Below are 17,114 nucleotides of genomic sequence, written 5' to 3' on the forward strand. Positions count from 1 at the left end.
GGGTCCATAGCACTGAATGTTCAGCGCCTTGGGACGCCCTCCCAATATGAAAGGCGCGATACAAATATAATTTTATTGTTGTTGAATTCATATACTTCAGGCTGACACTTAAATTGAGATCCCATCTGCCTGTTCAGGTGGACGTTAAAGATCCCATGACACTATTTGAAAAGAGAAGAGAGTTTTTCCTGGTGTTCTAGCAAACAAACCTTCAAATAAAATTGGTTAATCAATTGGCTGCTGCGTTTTGCCTACAAAATAACCAGTCATTCCACTTCACAGTAACTTAAGCATTTGGAGACCTCATCCTGAGATGAAAGGATTATTATTGTTGTGGCATTGGTTATCTTGCATTTTGTTGCAAAACCTAGATACACATTGGATAAATTTCAACTCATCTTATTTGCTACAACTGCAACATTGTATTAAAACAAATCCAAAACAAATCAGTATATGAATCTGTAAACATTTTTTACATGTTTTATAACCCTAAAATACTTACTGGCTGGGCAACATTTGCACAACAATATGGATTAAGTTAATTTGAACCAAATATAATTCCAAATTAAGACTATGATCTTGCAGTTTTAAAAGGCCAAATTTAGATGGGATTTGGGGTTTCAGATTATGTTTGCAATGCTGCATTAAGGGGGAAAATTTCCATCTGCTCTAGATTTATGCAGTTTATGCAACATTTCAGACATCCACAATTTGGCACATTTTTAAATACAGTCTTAATTTTGAAGTGGGTTTTCTGTAGGTTTTTACAAAATATGCAACACAGTTAAGTAGAATCCAAAATATTGCCAAATTTTGCATAATCAAAAATGTTTCAAAAGAAACTAGAATAAATATAGTCCCCTTATGTCTGTTAGCTGCCCGTGTGGGCAGAGGTGTCGTTTGCATCTCATTTCCAAGCATTTCCACAAACTGACACAGCTATGATTTGTAATGTTTACAGCAACCACATAATTCACTCCAGTGCTTGGCCTTATACATAAAGGATTTGGATTCGCTATAGGGGCTGCAAATCAAAGTTTGCAGATGAGATCAAACCTTGTAGATTTCTGAGGTTGATACCAGGGTTGGCGGTTACTCCTATCAGGAGAGACTGGGTAGGTTGGGCCTTTTTTCACCAGAGAAGAGACGTTTAAGGGGAGAACTAATAAAAGTCTTTAAAATTATAAAAGGGTTTGACAAGGTTACATAAAAACATAAGAAATAGGAGCAGAAGTAGGCCATTCAGCCCCTTGAACCTGCCCCACCATTTAGTAAGATCATGGCTGATCTTCTAACCTAATTCCATTTGCCTGGCTTATCCCTTAATTCCTTTAGTTTTTAAAAATCTATCGATCTCAGTCTTGAATATGTTCAATGACTGAGCATCCACAGCCTTCTGTGGTACAGAATTCCATAAATTCACTACCCCTCTGAGTGAAGAAATGTTTTCTCAACTCAGTTCTAAAGGGCTGACCTTTAATCCTGAGACTACGACCCCCAGTTTTAGATTCTCCAACCAGGGGAAACAGTTTCACAATATCTACCCTATCAAGGCCCTTAAGAATTGTATAATCACCTTTAATAGCTTGCTGCACCTGCATACTATCTTTCTGTGATTGGTGTACAAGGACACTCTGAATCCCTCTGAATGCTAGCACTATCTAGTCTCTCCCCTCTAGAAAATAATCAGTTTTTCTATTTTTTCTACCAGGTGAATAACTTCACACTTTCCACATTACACACCTTCTGCTATCTTCTTGCCCACTCACTTGACCTGTCTATATCCCTTTGCATCCTCCTTGTGTCCTCCTCACAGCTTACTTTCCCACCTAGCTTTGTATCGTCCATGAATTTAGATACATTAAGCTCTATTTCCTCATCTAAGTCATTGATGTAGACTGTAAACAGTTGAGGCCCAAGCACTGATCCTTGTGGCACTCCACTAGTCACAACCTGCCAGTCTGAGAAGGACCCGTCTATTCCTACTCTCTGTTTTCTGCCTGTTAACCACTCTTTGATCCATGCTAATATATTACTCTAATTCCATGAGCCCTAATCTTATGTAACAACCTTTTACGTGGCACCTTGTCGAATGCCTTCTGAAAATCCAAGTACACTATATCCACTGGGTCCCCCCATCTACCCACAAATATACAGTCAATTCACTTCACAGTATATTCTGTGAAGCGCTTTGGGACGTCTAGAAGACGTGAAAAGCGCTATATCAAATGCAACGATTATTATTATTATTATCTAACCTGCTAGCTACATTTTCAAAAAACTCTAAAAGATTTGTTAAACACAATTTCCCTTTCGTAAAGCCATGTTGACTCTGCCTAATCATATTATGACTTTCTAAGTGCCCCAAGACGACATCCCTAATTATAGACTTTAGAATTTTCCCTACCACCGATGTCAGGCTAATTGGTCTATAGTTCCCCATTTTTTCTTTCCCACTTCTTAAATAGCAGCGTTACATTTGTGAACTTCCATCAATGGGTACCATTCCAGAATCAGGGATTTTGGAAGATCAAAAACAATGCATCCACTATCTCTGCAGGCACCTCTTTTAAAACCCTAGGATGCAGGCCATCAGGTCCAGGGGATTTATCAGTTTTTAATCCCATCAATTTCTCAGATACTATTACTTTACTGATATTAATTTCTTTAAGTTCCTCACTAACATTAGTCTCTTGGTTCTCCACTATTTTTGGTAAGCTTTTAGTATCTTCCAACGTGAAGACAAAAGGAAAATATTTGTTTAGTGACTCTGCCATTTCTTTATTCCCCATTATAATTTCTCCTGTCTCTGCCTGCAAGGGACCCATATTTACTTTTGTTAATCTCTTTCTCTTTATATACTCGTAAAAGCTCTTACAATCTATCTTTATATCTCTAGCTAGTTTACTCTCATATTCCATTTTCTCCCTCTATCAATTTTTTGGTTATCCTTTGCTGATCTCTAAAGCCCTCCATATCCTCAGGTTTACAGCTCTTTTGGCAATATTATAGGCCTCTTCTTTTAATTTTATACTTTCCTTAACTTCTCTAGTTAGCCACTTTTCCTGTGGAATTTTTATTTCTCAAGGGAATATGCGTTCGCTGAGAATTATCTAATATATCTTTGAACATTTGCCATTGCTTGTCTATCGTAATATCTTTTAATCTACTTTCCCAGTCTATTTTAGCCAAATCGTTCCTCATACCTGCAAAGTTGGCTTTATTTAAATTTAAGACCTTTGTTTCGGACTTAACAACATCACTCTCAAACTTAATACTAAATTCCATCATGTTATGGTCACTCTGCCCTAGAGGAGCCTTAACTTCAAGATTACTGATTAGCCCTGCTTCGTTACACAATACGAGATCTAGGATAGTCTGTTCCCTGGTTGGTTCCTCAGCATCCTCCTCTAGAAAACTACCTCTAATCCATTCCATAAACTCATCCTCTAATTTACTTTGGCAATTTAGTTTTCCCAGTCCATATGAAGATTAAAATCACCCACTATTATTGTATTACCTTTGTTGCACGCTCCTCTAATTTCCTGATTAATACTCTGTCCAATACTGTAACTGCTGTTTGTGGGTCTATAAACTACTCCCACTAGTGTTTTCTGCTCCTTGTTGTTAGCTCCACCCATACTGATTCTATATCCTGATTTTCTGACTTATGATCCTTCCTCTCTACTGTTTTTATTTCATTCTTTATTAACAGGACTACCCCCACCCTCGTTTTCCATATTACCTATCTTTCCTATAAGTCAGGTAACCTGGAATATTTAGCTCCCAACCTTGGTCTCCCTGTAACCACGTCTCAGAAATGGCTACACAATCGTACCTATTTATCTCTATTTGTGCCATTAATTCATCTATCTTGTTACGAATGCTTTGTGCATTCAGGTATAGCGCCTTTAATTTTAACTTTTTACTATTTCCCCTACTCATTAATGCCCTATTTCCTTTGTTAAACTCTTTGTCCCTACTTAACACACTCTGCTTTTCATCTCCCAAGTCGCTATTCTGCGACTTAACATAAATAGGCTGACATAACATAAATAGGATGTTTTTAGTTGTTGGGGAGTCTGTAACCAGGGGAAACAAATATAAGATAGTGACAAGGGGATCTAAAAGAGAATTTAGATGGAACTACTTCACGCAGAGGTGAGTGAGATTGTGGAACTCGCTGCCTGAAGCAGTAGTTGAATCAGATAATGTAGATCATTCAAGAGGAAGCTAGACATTCACATGACCTTCACACGAGGAACGGGGAATAGAAGGGTATAGGAGGGAGTAAGGAGTGCGTGGAGAATCGTGTGGAGTAATAAACAAAGGCACAGACTGACTGGGCCAAGTGGTGTGTTTCCTTCTGTATATTCTTTGTAAATATTTATAAATTTTTATGATTTAATGATTTATAGGATGGGGGAGTGGGGGGGAGCGTGGTGGGGCCTAACAGACACACATCATATACAGTGACTCTACCTGTCTATTTTAACACGATCCACAGCAGTAGGTAGAAAATAAACAAAAAATTCTCTATGACAAACTGATTTTTTAACTGACAGTACCGTCACCAAATCATGGAAATCTGTCCAGAGTCAATGCCGAATCTGTATGAAAAGGTAAGACTGCTCTGCTGTGTTGAACCCACCTTATTCTGCAGTTTGCTTACCACATACCATATTAGAGATTATTGACCAACAAGGAAGTGATTCAGGGTGCTTGTCCCTTTAAATACTTGTTGAGACCAAACCACATGACATGTCCTTCCTTCCCCAATCCCACAATATAACCCCTGTACAATGATGTTCAGTGCTTTTCAACTGGAAGTCACAGATGGATTAGTCAAAGCATAACAGGAATCCTCTGTGTTTTTTAAATGAGCTAGAAACTACAGGTTAAACAATATTTGTTGACAATTGTTAAATATTAATAGCAAGATTTAAGGTTTCTTTCGCATTTCTTTTACTAAGAACATAAATTACAGCAGAACAGAAGAAAGCCAAAAGTACAGCCCCAAACAGCCCGGCAGTTGGGTCCAAAGTGGAAGAAGGTGCATTTTTGAAGGACAGCATTGTCCAAAGCAGCACAAGGAATTTAACAACTGAGAGCAAGAAATCTTCCTCTAGTCATTTGGTATCCTCCGTGTGCCAGAGGCAAAGCTAGACCTTATATTATGAGGAGGAGTAAGGCTTTAGATGGTTTACATCGAAGGCAGTGGTGAATAAAGCTCTGTTAGGTCAGATATCTTTGCAACCAGAACCAAATTCAATGAGCAATGTCCAATCCAGGACACTGACCGCCTAGCAGATATCTGATATGATCCATTTAGAACAGACACATGGAATTACCTCTGCTTGTGTAGCTTTCACCATTGCCCAGGGAAGAATGTGTGTGTATTTGTGTACATGTGTGTGTGTGAGGACGTCTTGTGTTCGTGCCAGCTGTTCGTAATGTGGGATAGAATCTACTAACCAACAAAACATCCTTTGTATAATAATCCAAGCTTCATTCCCCACAACACTGATGAGTTGGATTTTCTGAACTCAAAGGGGTTGAACTCATGCTACCATTCAATACTTGAGTAAAGGGTGGTGTCCCACCTAAATTTGTGTGAAATTCATGTTTCATAGTTAACATGTTGGGAGCGATATTTCAGTGTTAGTTTGTGGTAGGGTCAAAATCTGATGGCTATGATCAGAATTAGAAGTGATGTTCAGACAGAGGCTCTGATCCCAGTTTACCAAGCACAAAGATGTCATGATTGCCTCTAGATGTGGAGGCCATTTGTACCTGCTTTTCAACAGGAAATGGCAATGCAGAGATGGAAGCAAGATAGTGGAGAGGCAGGAGAGGAGCTCTGGAGGTCTAAAGCATCTAAAGCCTTACTGTTTTCCCAGCCACCTGCATTATACGATTCAAATGGAGTATTTTGGGAGTATTTCAAATAGTTGAGTAGAGCTAAATATATTTGCATATGTTTGAATGTTAGCAAAAAAAACTGCAGTCCTTCAACCTAACATGAAAACAAATACAATATCTTATGGACAAACAGCAGTGAGTGAATGGGACAACGTGTGGGCTTCATGTATGCGTCTTTTGTCATTGCTCTTGTCGCTAGTTTGTGTTAAACTGATTTTGATTATTGTCATGGAATATTTTAGATTTGTTTAAAGCCAAAGTAATTTCTAGAATCTATATTCATTTTTATGAACCCAAACTTTTCTTACTTTCAAGTGAATGTTTCCAGTCATGATTCCCACACTTGCACACGCATACACACACTATTTGTATTTCAATAATAATAATACTTGTATTTGATATAGCGCTTTTCATGTCTTCTAGACATCTCAAAGCGCTTCACAGAATATGCTGTAAAGTGAATTGACTGCATATTTGTGGGTGAAACGCGGCAGCCAATTGTGCACAGCAGTGTCCCCCAAACAGTCGTGGATTGAAAATGACCAATTTATTATTGTTTTGTTACAATAACTTGAAAGGAGTTTCTCCTGGTGTCCTGGCTAACAATCCCTCAGATAAAATTGGTCATTCACTTTGTGTCTGTTTGTGGGACATTGCTTTGTGCAATTGGCTGCTCAATTCACCCACAAAATACACACAAGCGCACAACAGTGAAGTGCTTAGAGATGTCTCGGCAATGAGATAAGGCATTATATCTAAAGCAAGAATTATAACTTACACTTATAGTATATAATTTCTTTCACATAAGGTGAAAATCTTAAAGTGCTTCACAGAGATGATAGGGAGCAAGATTTTTTTTAATGGCATCAGTCCTGGATTTGGGAAAATATATCTTGAATGTGTACCTCTGTCTAGTAAGAGTAAACATACCTCGTGGATCTTTGCTTAGCTGTCCTTGATTGTTCTACCTCATAACTGTACAGGACAGTGTCTCTGCTTTCTCTTCCCTCTGCACCTTCTTTACTCTGCTTCCCATTCTCTGTGTCCTCAGTTCTCACTTGTTCGTTATTTCTATTTCAGTCACCTTGTCCCTAAGTGAGGGAGTGTTTGTTTGCATTGTAGAAGGTGGAGTTACCGCATTGAGATGTCTTCCCGACATAAGAGGTGCTACATAAATTTAAATTGTGTTGTTTCAGTTTGCTTGGTATAACAAATATTGCTACCTTCAGGGAAGTACATACTCAGAGCAGAGCTGGAGACAGGGAGAAGGTTCTGGTGAGTGAGCAAGGAGAAAGGAGAATTGCAAAGAACCTTCAATTAATGACGATTCAGTATGAGTGAGATATCATTGAATATGATGAAAATTCACTTTATGAATGTTTATGGGACAATGATGTGTGCAAATTAGTGGCCACATTTATGTACAAAAAACAGTCACTACACTTTACAACACTGTGAAGAACTTTGAGGCATCCTCCTGACTTCAAAGGGGCTATATCAAATGTTAAGTGTTCTTATTCTTATTCTAATGAACAGTCTATGATGCCTAACCAGGTTCCAGGATTCACCTTGGCAGGAGATGAAGAACAGCATCAAAACCTAGACAATTTAACACCTCCATTTCCAGGGCACTAAATATCAGAATATTCCTTACATTTGATATAGCACCATTCACATCAGACGGATGTCTCAAAGCACTTCACAGGATTTTACAGTACAGTGTAGTGACTACCTATTCGGCAGACAAAAGGGAAATCCCAGTGGATTTAAGTGATCAGTATTTTTGCTTCATTTCAAACTTGTTTTCCTGCCTTCTCCAATTCACATCACCATTGCAGAACAATACCAGATCCAGAAAACCATGTATGTATGAGGGATTTTAACAAGGTTTTCCCTGTCAATCAGACCTCTTCTATAAGCCTGCCTATAGTTTCTGACCATTGTGTGTGCAATACCATGGGTCTACACCAACACATGACTCCTGCAGCAACATCCTTTTGGGACTCAATCTCTTTTAATGCTTTGAGCTACAGAATGCTAAAAGAGCAGGGTATCAGTTTGCTTTATGCACGGCAAATATCAAATGACAGTCAACAAACAAAATAACAATTACGTTTAAATAAGTGTACACTTTTATTATATTTTGATGCTTCAAACAACTCAATTTTATTTGAAATGACTTTCCAGACTTCGCTCTCCTCTTCATTCTTTGCTCTTTGCTGCTCCCGTTACTCATGAGATGGGCCTCCTCCCCCTCTTTTAATTTGGCTTCCTCGAGTCTAAAAAGCGGACCTTATTGTAGATGGGAGCAGCTTGCCTCTGAATTGACGGCTGGGATAGTGCCAGTGAATGACAGCCTGCAGCTTCACGCAGGAAAGGGAGGAAGCGACAGAGCAGCTGCTGCTGTGCTGATCAGTGAGGCGGCACAATCAGTTAGCCAGTCACGGTGCCTCAGGCAGCCGGGGGAAGTGGTCAAAAGCTGCTGCCATAACAACAATAAGACTGCTCAGCGAGGGCATGGAGGGGGGAAGCAGACGCAAGTCAAAGAATGACAGGATTTTTTTCATTCTACTGAAAATGCAAGGAAACTACAGTAAGGGGAGTTGGAGTTTCTTTTGCACATTTTCTCGGCACTACCCTGCAGATTTCTAATATGCTGCACCAAACCAGTACCCCGCAAAAAGTCACATAATATAATACTAATCCTTGCATTTGATATAGCATCTTATCACGCTGTCAAGATGTCCCCAAGCACTTTACAAGATATACTGTAAAGTGGATTGACAGTGTATTTTGTGGGCAAACGTCATTAGTCAGTAAGGGAAAGGAATATTTTATGGCGTCCTGGCTAAAAATCAGGGACACTTTATACTTTGGCCATTCATCAATGCTGCTCTTGCAGCTACAGGAAGACAGAATTGTACAGGACTGGAAAAGACAACTGAAGTTCATCTGGCCATTTCTCTCTCGCGCGTTTAATCCATGTCACCTGTTTGTTGAGTTTGTGACATTTCCTTCCATACACTTCTAATCCCTTCAACACACCTGCAGTGGTGACTTGTAGATAATAGTGTGCTGAACAGATTCTCCTAGCTTTTTAAAACAAAAAAGATGCTCTTTGAACGTGATTTCGGCCATCTTCCTCCCACCCTCTCAACCGTCAACGCCACTCCCAGCTTGGGTGCAAATCCTGAACTGTTCAGCGTCTTGGGACGTGCTCCCAACATGAGAGGCATAATATGAATGTAAATTTGTATTGTGTTGTTAGAGCACCTCTGGTATAATCCATAAGGGAAGACTGAAGAATCAACAACAACTTACATTTATATAGCGCCTCTCACGTCTCAGAGCACTGCACTTCTGATCAACCTTTAAAGTATACATGAATGATGTACAAAGATGAACGAAAAGGGTGGGTGGACACTGAGTAAGGGGCCTAGTGGCTGAAAGCCTGACAATTAGTGCTAGTTTAGATGAGTCAGAAACACACAGTAGACCTGTATTAATTGGGAAAAAGGAGGTGGCCAGAGGAATGGGGTACAAGCAGGTCAGAGAGGTAGTGAGAAGCTAGAGCGTGAAGGGACTTGTATGTGAGGGTAAGGATCTTGAAGGCGATCTGTTCAGAGACAGAGAGCCAGTGGAGCCTGGCAAGAATTGAGTAGATGATTGTAAGAATTTAGAAATGTTTTCTAAAACTGTCAGGCCAGGTTTAAATCAATGAGATTCTTCAGTGAATGAAGGTGGCACTGTAGTGGGATTAATTTCTACTCATGTCTGCTCCTCTTATGATATAACTGGTGGAGTTACAACACTCTGTCAGGAGTCAGCCCAGGTTAATCCAGTGTAAACACAGAGACTGTGATTCAGTCAAACCAGGCATTTCATTTGCCATCTAATTATTACACTGGAGAAAGAAAGTCTTAAGAATATGACCCTCACCATAGTGCAGTACAAAGTGCAATGTTACACCACACAGACATTTCAAATCAAATGGATTCCTGCAATAGCCTGCCCAGTGGAGAAAGACAATACCAAGCCATACATACCTGAAAGTTCAGGTTAATGTCAGCCAGAGTAATTTTTGGGCAGCTGCAATTTTCTTCGGGCCACTGGGTAGGGAGAGTAAGATTCCTGGTGTTGATTGCTATCCAGAGCCTTCACTGGAAAATGGGTGCAGAGGAATCGACTTAGCTTTGCCTACCACTCCCCCTCCCGTGGTTTAGATGTACATGAATAATTACACTTGGGTGAGGTATGGAGGGTGCTGCAATTCTGAAATTTAAATCCTGCAGAGGAGGGGATAATGTTGGTGAAAACTGAGATTTGTCAGCCCAAGTGACTCTTCCTTGGAGATTTTGGTCTTGGCCAACAACTGTCCAGATAAAATTAATCATTCACTTCATGGCTGTTTGTGGGACATCAGTGTGTCCAAATTGGCAAATTGGCTGCCAGGTTTGCCTACAAATGTACAGTAACTACACTTTGTAGAAAACTCAAGGCATTTCTACGTGATAAGGTACTGTATCAAATGGAAGGATTTTGATTATTTTTTAAAATTGAAAACAATAATATTTACATGCTTTCAAGTTACACAAATACATAGAATGGAGTTTTTGCACAAGTATATGCATTAAGATGCAGACCAGAGCTGACAATATTCTTTGGCTCATTGAGTCAGGCTCTTTTTTTAAACCAAATTTTAACCCCTCAACCTGAAGACTTTCAGTTTCTCTTTCCTTGTACTGGGGTACAGTTCAGAGGCACCAATTAGCTTTTGCTGCACCATTCACAGGCTGCCTCTGTGGGCAGGGTTCATCGTCAGACTCTGGCACTTCAAACCAATGTTTATCGTCTCAGCAGAAGCTTGGAGATCCAAAACTTTGTTTCTTTAAGGTTCAATATTTAACTTAAAGATCGGTTCATAGAGGGCTGGAAACTTTTCACATAGAATATTTTGCACAAAGAATAATGGATATAATTCATTTGGAAAACTATTTTCCGTAAATCCACAAAATGTTATTATTTCATAAACCACCTTCAGTGTGAACATTGCTCTTCTCAACGCAGAGCCCTGACCATCAGTACCCAACACTGAGCCCTCTCCCTTTGCACCCTACACCAAGTACACGATAAGACCATAAGACACAGGAGAAGGAGAAGGCCATTCGGCCCCTCGAGCCTGCCCCACTATTTAATAAGATCATGGCTGATCTTCTAACCTAATTCTATTTACCCGTCCTATCCCCATATCCCTTAATCCCTCTATCCTTTAGAAATCTAGCAACCTCAGTCTTGAATATGTTCAAGGACTGAGCATCCACAACCTTCTGTGGTAGAGAATTCCACAAATTCACTACCCTCTGAGTGAAGAAATGTTTCCTCAACTCAGTTCGAAAAAGTTGACCCTTAATCTTGAGACTATGACTCCTAGTTTTAGATTCTCCAACCAGGGGAAACAGTCTCACGACATCTACCCTGTCAAGACCCTTAAGAATAAGAATCTTATAGGTTTCTTATAGATCAAGATCAAGCTTTTGCAATGCTCACGTTCTCTCTTAGTCGCTCTCTCCCTGCTTCCACCTCTCTCTGTTCGGTGGTACCCCAATTATACTAAATTACCCTCTAAACTTTGCTCCGGCCAGATAAGATTATGGTCTCCAGAATGTTATCCTTCCTTTGTCCTGTCTAACCTGAGCAATTAGGTTCTCTTCTTTTTGGCAATCTGGAATTGAGAAAGTCTTAACCGTATCTTAGAACTGTCCTTCGGAGTGTAACCCGTCTACAATAAAAAACATTCACACATACATTGCATTGTCCTGGTGCCAGGCTCAAGGTCTCCCCTATCTCCAGCAGGCCCTTACCTCTTACATCAGGTTTAAAGGTTGTGCCTGCTTCTCACAGTGCCTGAAACCATCAGCCACAGTATCAGTTTAACAATTTAAACCACTGTCTTATAATTGCTATAAGGTGTTATAATTTCTACACACTTCTTCTGAATCTAACAGTCCCCATCTTGAGACCGAAATAATGATAGTAATGAGGTCTCACAAATACACCAAGAAAAATAAAGCAAATAAAAAAAAATAAAGACACAATCATTGTAAATAACATTATGGCTTCGGCAATCATAAAAGGATGAGATATGAGTAACAAAGTTCAATGCAATTGAATAATCAGAATGATACTGTGGCTGCATTATGAATCGACATGATAACGTGGTTCGATCAATGTTGATTGTAGAATATCTCTTCTTAAGATCGGTTAAACTTGTTTTCGTTCCCAAACATAGGTATTTTTAGTCATGTTTGCCAAGTCATCAGTGAGATCTTCAACAGCTTCTTTTTGCCATTCATTGTAGGGTTAAAAACATATTCTTCAAGGTCGGTATACACCATTTGTTCTTGGCAACCGTTAAGTACTGATTTTACCAATGTCTTTGAGAGTCCATAGAATCATTTATGTTTCAGCAAAACAAGTCACGTAGAAATCGATACCATATTTTCCCATGGCAGGATCATCCTGAGCAGCTCTGGTGATTGTGTCACCACTTTCACCCCCACAGATATTCTGCCAGTTTTCTGATGCGGAGCTCGTGCATACGGTTTTCTTTTTCACTCATCATGCTGGAGCCGCCGGAAGGCCATGAATCTTCGCGATATCATTTTCCGTCAACTTAAGACAAGCCAGAATTCTGGGTTTGCAAAATGTCCAGTCCCCACCTCGATTGGGTGAAGATGACAACACAACCCACTCTGAACCTCAGAACCTTCACGATTCCCTTTTTCGTCAGCCACCACATCAATCCGCTCAACCAATATTAGCATCTGTAATTACAGCACATCATTATCAATAATATCATGACTAACAAACAGAATGTTCACAGAAATCTGAAATACTATTTCAGTGGATGTTCTCTCTATCCTTGCCCGCTGGCTGTGAGCATTATTGAAATACTGGAATAGACAAAGTAAATGTTAAATTAAACAAATCAGGACAATGGCATTCTTAATACTATCACTTCTCCTTCTTGAACTGTCACAGTGTTTATCTAACGACAACGTCAACGCGCGTTCTACCACACCCGACGCATACAAAACCCGCGCAGTTGCCAATGTAGACCCTGTCCTCTGTGCAGGTAGTGGCCGCTATAGTAAAGTAGACGATTGATTGGGTTATACTTGTCCACTCATCTCCCCCCAAGATGGTAGAGCTGAAATTGAATGTGAAGACCGGCTTTGCAGGTGGGAGTGTAAGCAAAGTATAAGTCGTCCCAGAAGAACTCGCTGTAAGGAAAGCGACCTCCAGAGGGTGTAACCAGCCATTGTCAGTATCTGTAGGAACTAAATCACAAAGTGAAATCTCCCGTTTCTTTAAACGCTTTAGTTAGTTAAAACGATTGCAGTAAAGTTGGTGACCATCATGTGAAGTTAGGAATAGAAATTTGATCTATTTGTGCTACTGCCTCAAAATACTTGCACTACTAGCTTTACCAGGGATTCAATTGTAGCTTGGACATGATCATTAGCTGTAAAAACAGTTTCACTTTATGTGGAAACCAAAGAGTTAACACTCTCTGAACAGCCTGTGCTGGTCAGCATGAAGCAGTGAGTGTTCATTTGTTTACACAAATCAGTGCGGGCAGTCAGTGAATTTAAACTGCTCACATTCAGTGGCTACAGTTCGTGATTTTTTAAGGTTTCTGTGCTGTATAAATTTCTTTTCTCTTGTTTTTTTTCAATGAGCCCATCCTCTCTCTCTCAACTTTTGTTAATCTCTTTATTTGAGAGAACAGCATTTTGACCTTTCCAGACTCCTCACAAGCATCAAGGAGACTAAACTGTTTGAGGGCTTTCAGATTAGCCAAAAAGTAATCTCCCTGTTTGGTCTGGAGGCATATCGGTGAGACACAAGAATCTATACATTGTTCAATCAGTTGTCTCATTGCTTTTAACTCCTTCTGTAATCTTTCAAATTCAGAAGTAACCGTTTGTCCTAATCTTTCTTCAAAATTTGACTCTTTAATACCTTTCTTAGTTTCACCTTTACAATCCTTCGGTATTGATGGTTTTGTTATTGGATTTGAGTTCATCCCTTAATCTTGCCCCTTCTTTTACCTGAATTAATTTGTCTTGTTTTGTCTTTAAACCTTGCAGCGAACCCTTGTTCTCCTGCACTTTTTCAGTTTTTTCCTCCACTAAGGCTGCTGCTTGTGCTTTAAGTCTGTCCACTTCTTCATCTTTCTCATGTTTAGAACTGGAGGTTTTACTGATTTGAAGACCGCCTCCAGTCGGCTGCTGGAGGGTTAATAAGGCAATCAATCTATCCAATTTTTGGTCCGTGGGCGAAGGTTTAGAGGTGATATAGGGGAAATTTTCAATTTGGTTAGACTCCGGTTGTAGCTCGCTTGGACAATCACAAACAAAGTGCCCTCTACCCCCACCTTTATAGCATTCACTGGAGGCATTACTCCAATTACTACCCCTTCCTCCTGTTACTGCCCACACAAAAGCCCATTTCTCACACAGCTGCCCCTTTAACTCAGCAATTTGTTCCCTGCAAACCTGATGGTCTACCTGCCGTCCAGCTTCTCCTGCCTTAACCGCCACCCGGCAGGCATCTTGCAGATCATCATTTTCACCCTTCAATCGCTCCACCTCCTTCTTTAACACTTTCATCTCCCTTCTTACTTCACCTAACTCTTTTTGTTCCTGTAAGCCCATGTTAATCAACATTGCTTGACTTCTCCCCATACTACTTAGCTCTGCAATCCTTACTTGCTGCTCTCTTTGTACCTCCTCATTCTGTGTATCTTTCCGATCCCACTATTCCTTCTCTGTGTACCATTCTCCCTTCATTTTATCACACTGCTCCTCCAGCTCTGCTACCTTCGCCTCTAATATCTTACGCTCTTCCACTTCTTTTACTTGGGCTTCCTTAAGTGTCGCAAGTTGACCGACTAACCCTTGTCAAAAGAACCCTCTTAGTTTACCGACAGCCTTCACATTTTTAACCTCTCCTGCCACAAACTTATTCCTGAGCCATTCCTCTACCTGTGCCTCATACTAGAACTGGTGCTCTGCGTGCTTTCTAATTTCTCTTAATGCTCATCCGTACCATCCCTCAGCAAACTTATCCCCTTTTTGTTCATTCTGAATACTGTGTTTCTTGAATTCTTCCCGCCGTTTCTGTTCTCTGCTCATTTTATAACTGAAGTAACCTTGGTCGTATGAGTTTATGTTCTCCTGCCAGGAATGAACCCATTATTCCAGTCCCTGCCTGCTCTCTTTTACTCGCAAACGTGGGTAATTTCCAATCCGGACTACCCTGCCAGGCCCCTAGAAGACGTACTTGTCGTTCCAGTCCCTGCCTGATCTCTAGTCCCGGTTACCCTGTCAGGCCCCTAGGAACACGTATTCCCTGTTTACATCATAAACTGTAGCACTGTGCCAAGACCCTTTACTTTTATCCAATCATGAACAAGATAAGATCCAAAGCAGACGGTTCCTTTTCTTATGTGTGGTGCAGATTAATTTCCATCCGAACCATTTATAAACGATAAACCACTATTTGTTGAGTCCCTTCGTGGTCGCCAATTTGTTGGGATATACCGATCCCGAGGATCCGAAATAATGACTCAACAATCCTTAATAAAGGTATAATGGTTTATTATTCACAAACAGTTTGAGTATGTAGCAAAAGAGGTAAATAGTCATACTACCAGTTCTATGCAGTCTGTAGGCTGATTTCAGTCTTTCATGTCAGCTTCTCAGGCTCAGGCTTTTGCAATACTCACGTTCTCTCTTAGTCTCTCTCTCCCTGCTTCCACCTCTCTCTGTTCGGTGGTACCCCAATTATACTCAATTCCCTTCTAACCTTTGCTCCGGCCAGATAAGATTATGATCTCCAGAATTTTATTTTTCCTTTGTCCTGTCTAACTTGATCAACGAGGTTCTCTTTTTTTTGGCCACCTGGAATTGAGACAGGCTTAACCGTATCTCAGTACTGTCCTTGAGAGTGTAACCAATCTACAAGAAAAAGCTTTCAGACACATATTCTATTGTCCTGGTGCCAGGCTCAGGGTCTCCCCCTATCTCCAGGTGGCCTTACCTCATACTCCAAGTCGTGCCTCCTTCTCCCAGTGCCTGAAACCGACAAGCTCAGCGTTCTTCTAATGTTTTTAAACATGTTATAATTTCTACATATTCTAGTCAATCTAACACTAGGTGAATAAGTTCACACTTAATAATAAATATAATCCTTGCATTTGATATAGTGCTTTTCACGTCGGGAGGACGTCCCAAAGCGCTTCACAGAACACACTGTAAAGTGAATTGACTGTATATTTGTGGGCGAACGCAGCAGCCAATTGCGCACAGCAATGTCCCACAAACAGTCGTAGATTAAAAATGACCAATTATTGTTTTTGGTTTTGGAGGGATTATTATTAGGTGTGTGGAGTAAGGAAACTTGCCCAAGATTTCGCCCTGCCTGGAATTGAACACAGGTCTCTCGTTTGCAAAGCGAGTGCTCTAACCACTGAGCTACAGAACTCCATGTTATACCCACGTTATACTCCAAGTTATACTCCATCTGCCATCTTCCTTCCCACACACCTAGCCTGTCTATTTCCCTTTGCATTCTTTGTGTGTCATCCTCACAGCTTACTCTCCCACCTAGCTTAGTATCATCTGCGAATTTAGATATGTTAAGTTCTATCTGCTCATCTAAATCATTGATATAGACTGCAAATAATTGAAGCCCAAGCACTAATCCTTGTGGCACTCCATTACACCTGCATACATCGAATACTAAATACATCTCATCTGAACAACAAGTTGCATGCTCCCCATGCAGGGTAGTATCTCAGAGCACACAACAGAGGCGGAGCCTGACTCCGAGCCGCGGGGAGGGGCGAGGTGGCCGTAACCATGGTCGAAGAGGAAAGTTTTCAGGCGGGACTTGAAAGAGGGGAGGGTGCAAGGCGGAGGGATTGAAGGAAAGTGTTCCAGAGTTTCAGGACATAGCGGCTTAAAGTTCAACATCCGATGGTGCGAGGGATGAGCAGAAGGCCGGTGCCAGTCGAGCAGAGATACCAGGTGGTGGATTGGGGAGTGAGGAGGTCGAAGAGGTAGGGAGGTGCCAGGGAGTGAATGGACGAACACTAGTGTGAGGATCTTGCAGTCGATCTGTTC

Source organism: Callorhinchus milii, unplaced genomic scaffold (genome assembly GCF_018977255.1).
Source record: "Callorhinchus milii isolate IMCB2004 unplaced genomic scaffold, IMCB_Cmil_1.0 Scaffold3, whole genome shotgun sequence".
Taxonomy (NCBI): domain Eukaryota; kingdom Metazoa; phylum Chordata; class Chondrichthyes; order Chimaeriformes; family Callorhinchidae; genus Callorhinchus; species Callorhinchus milii.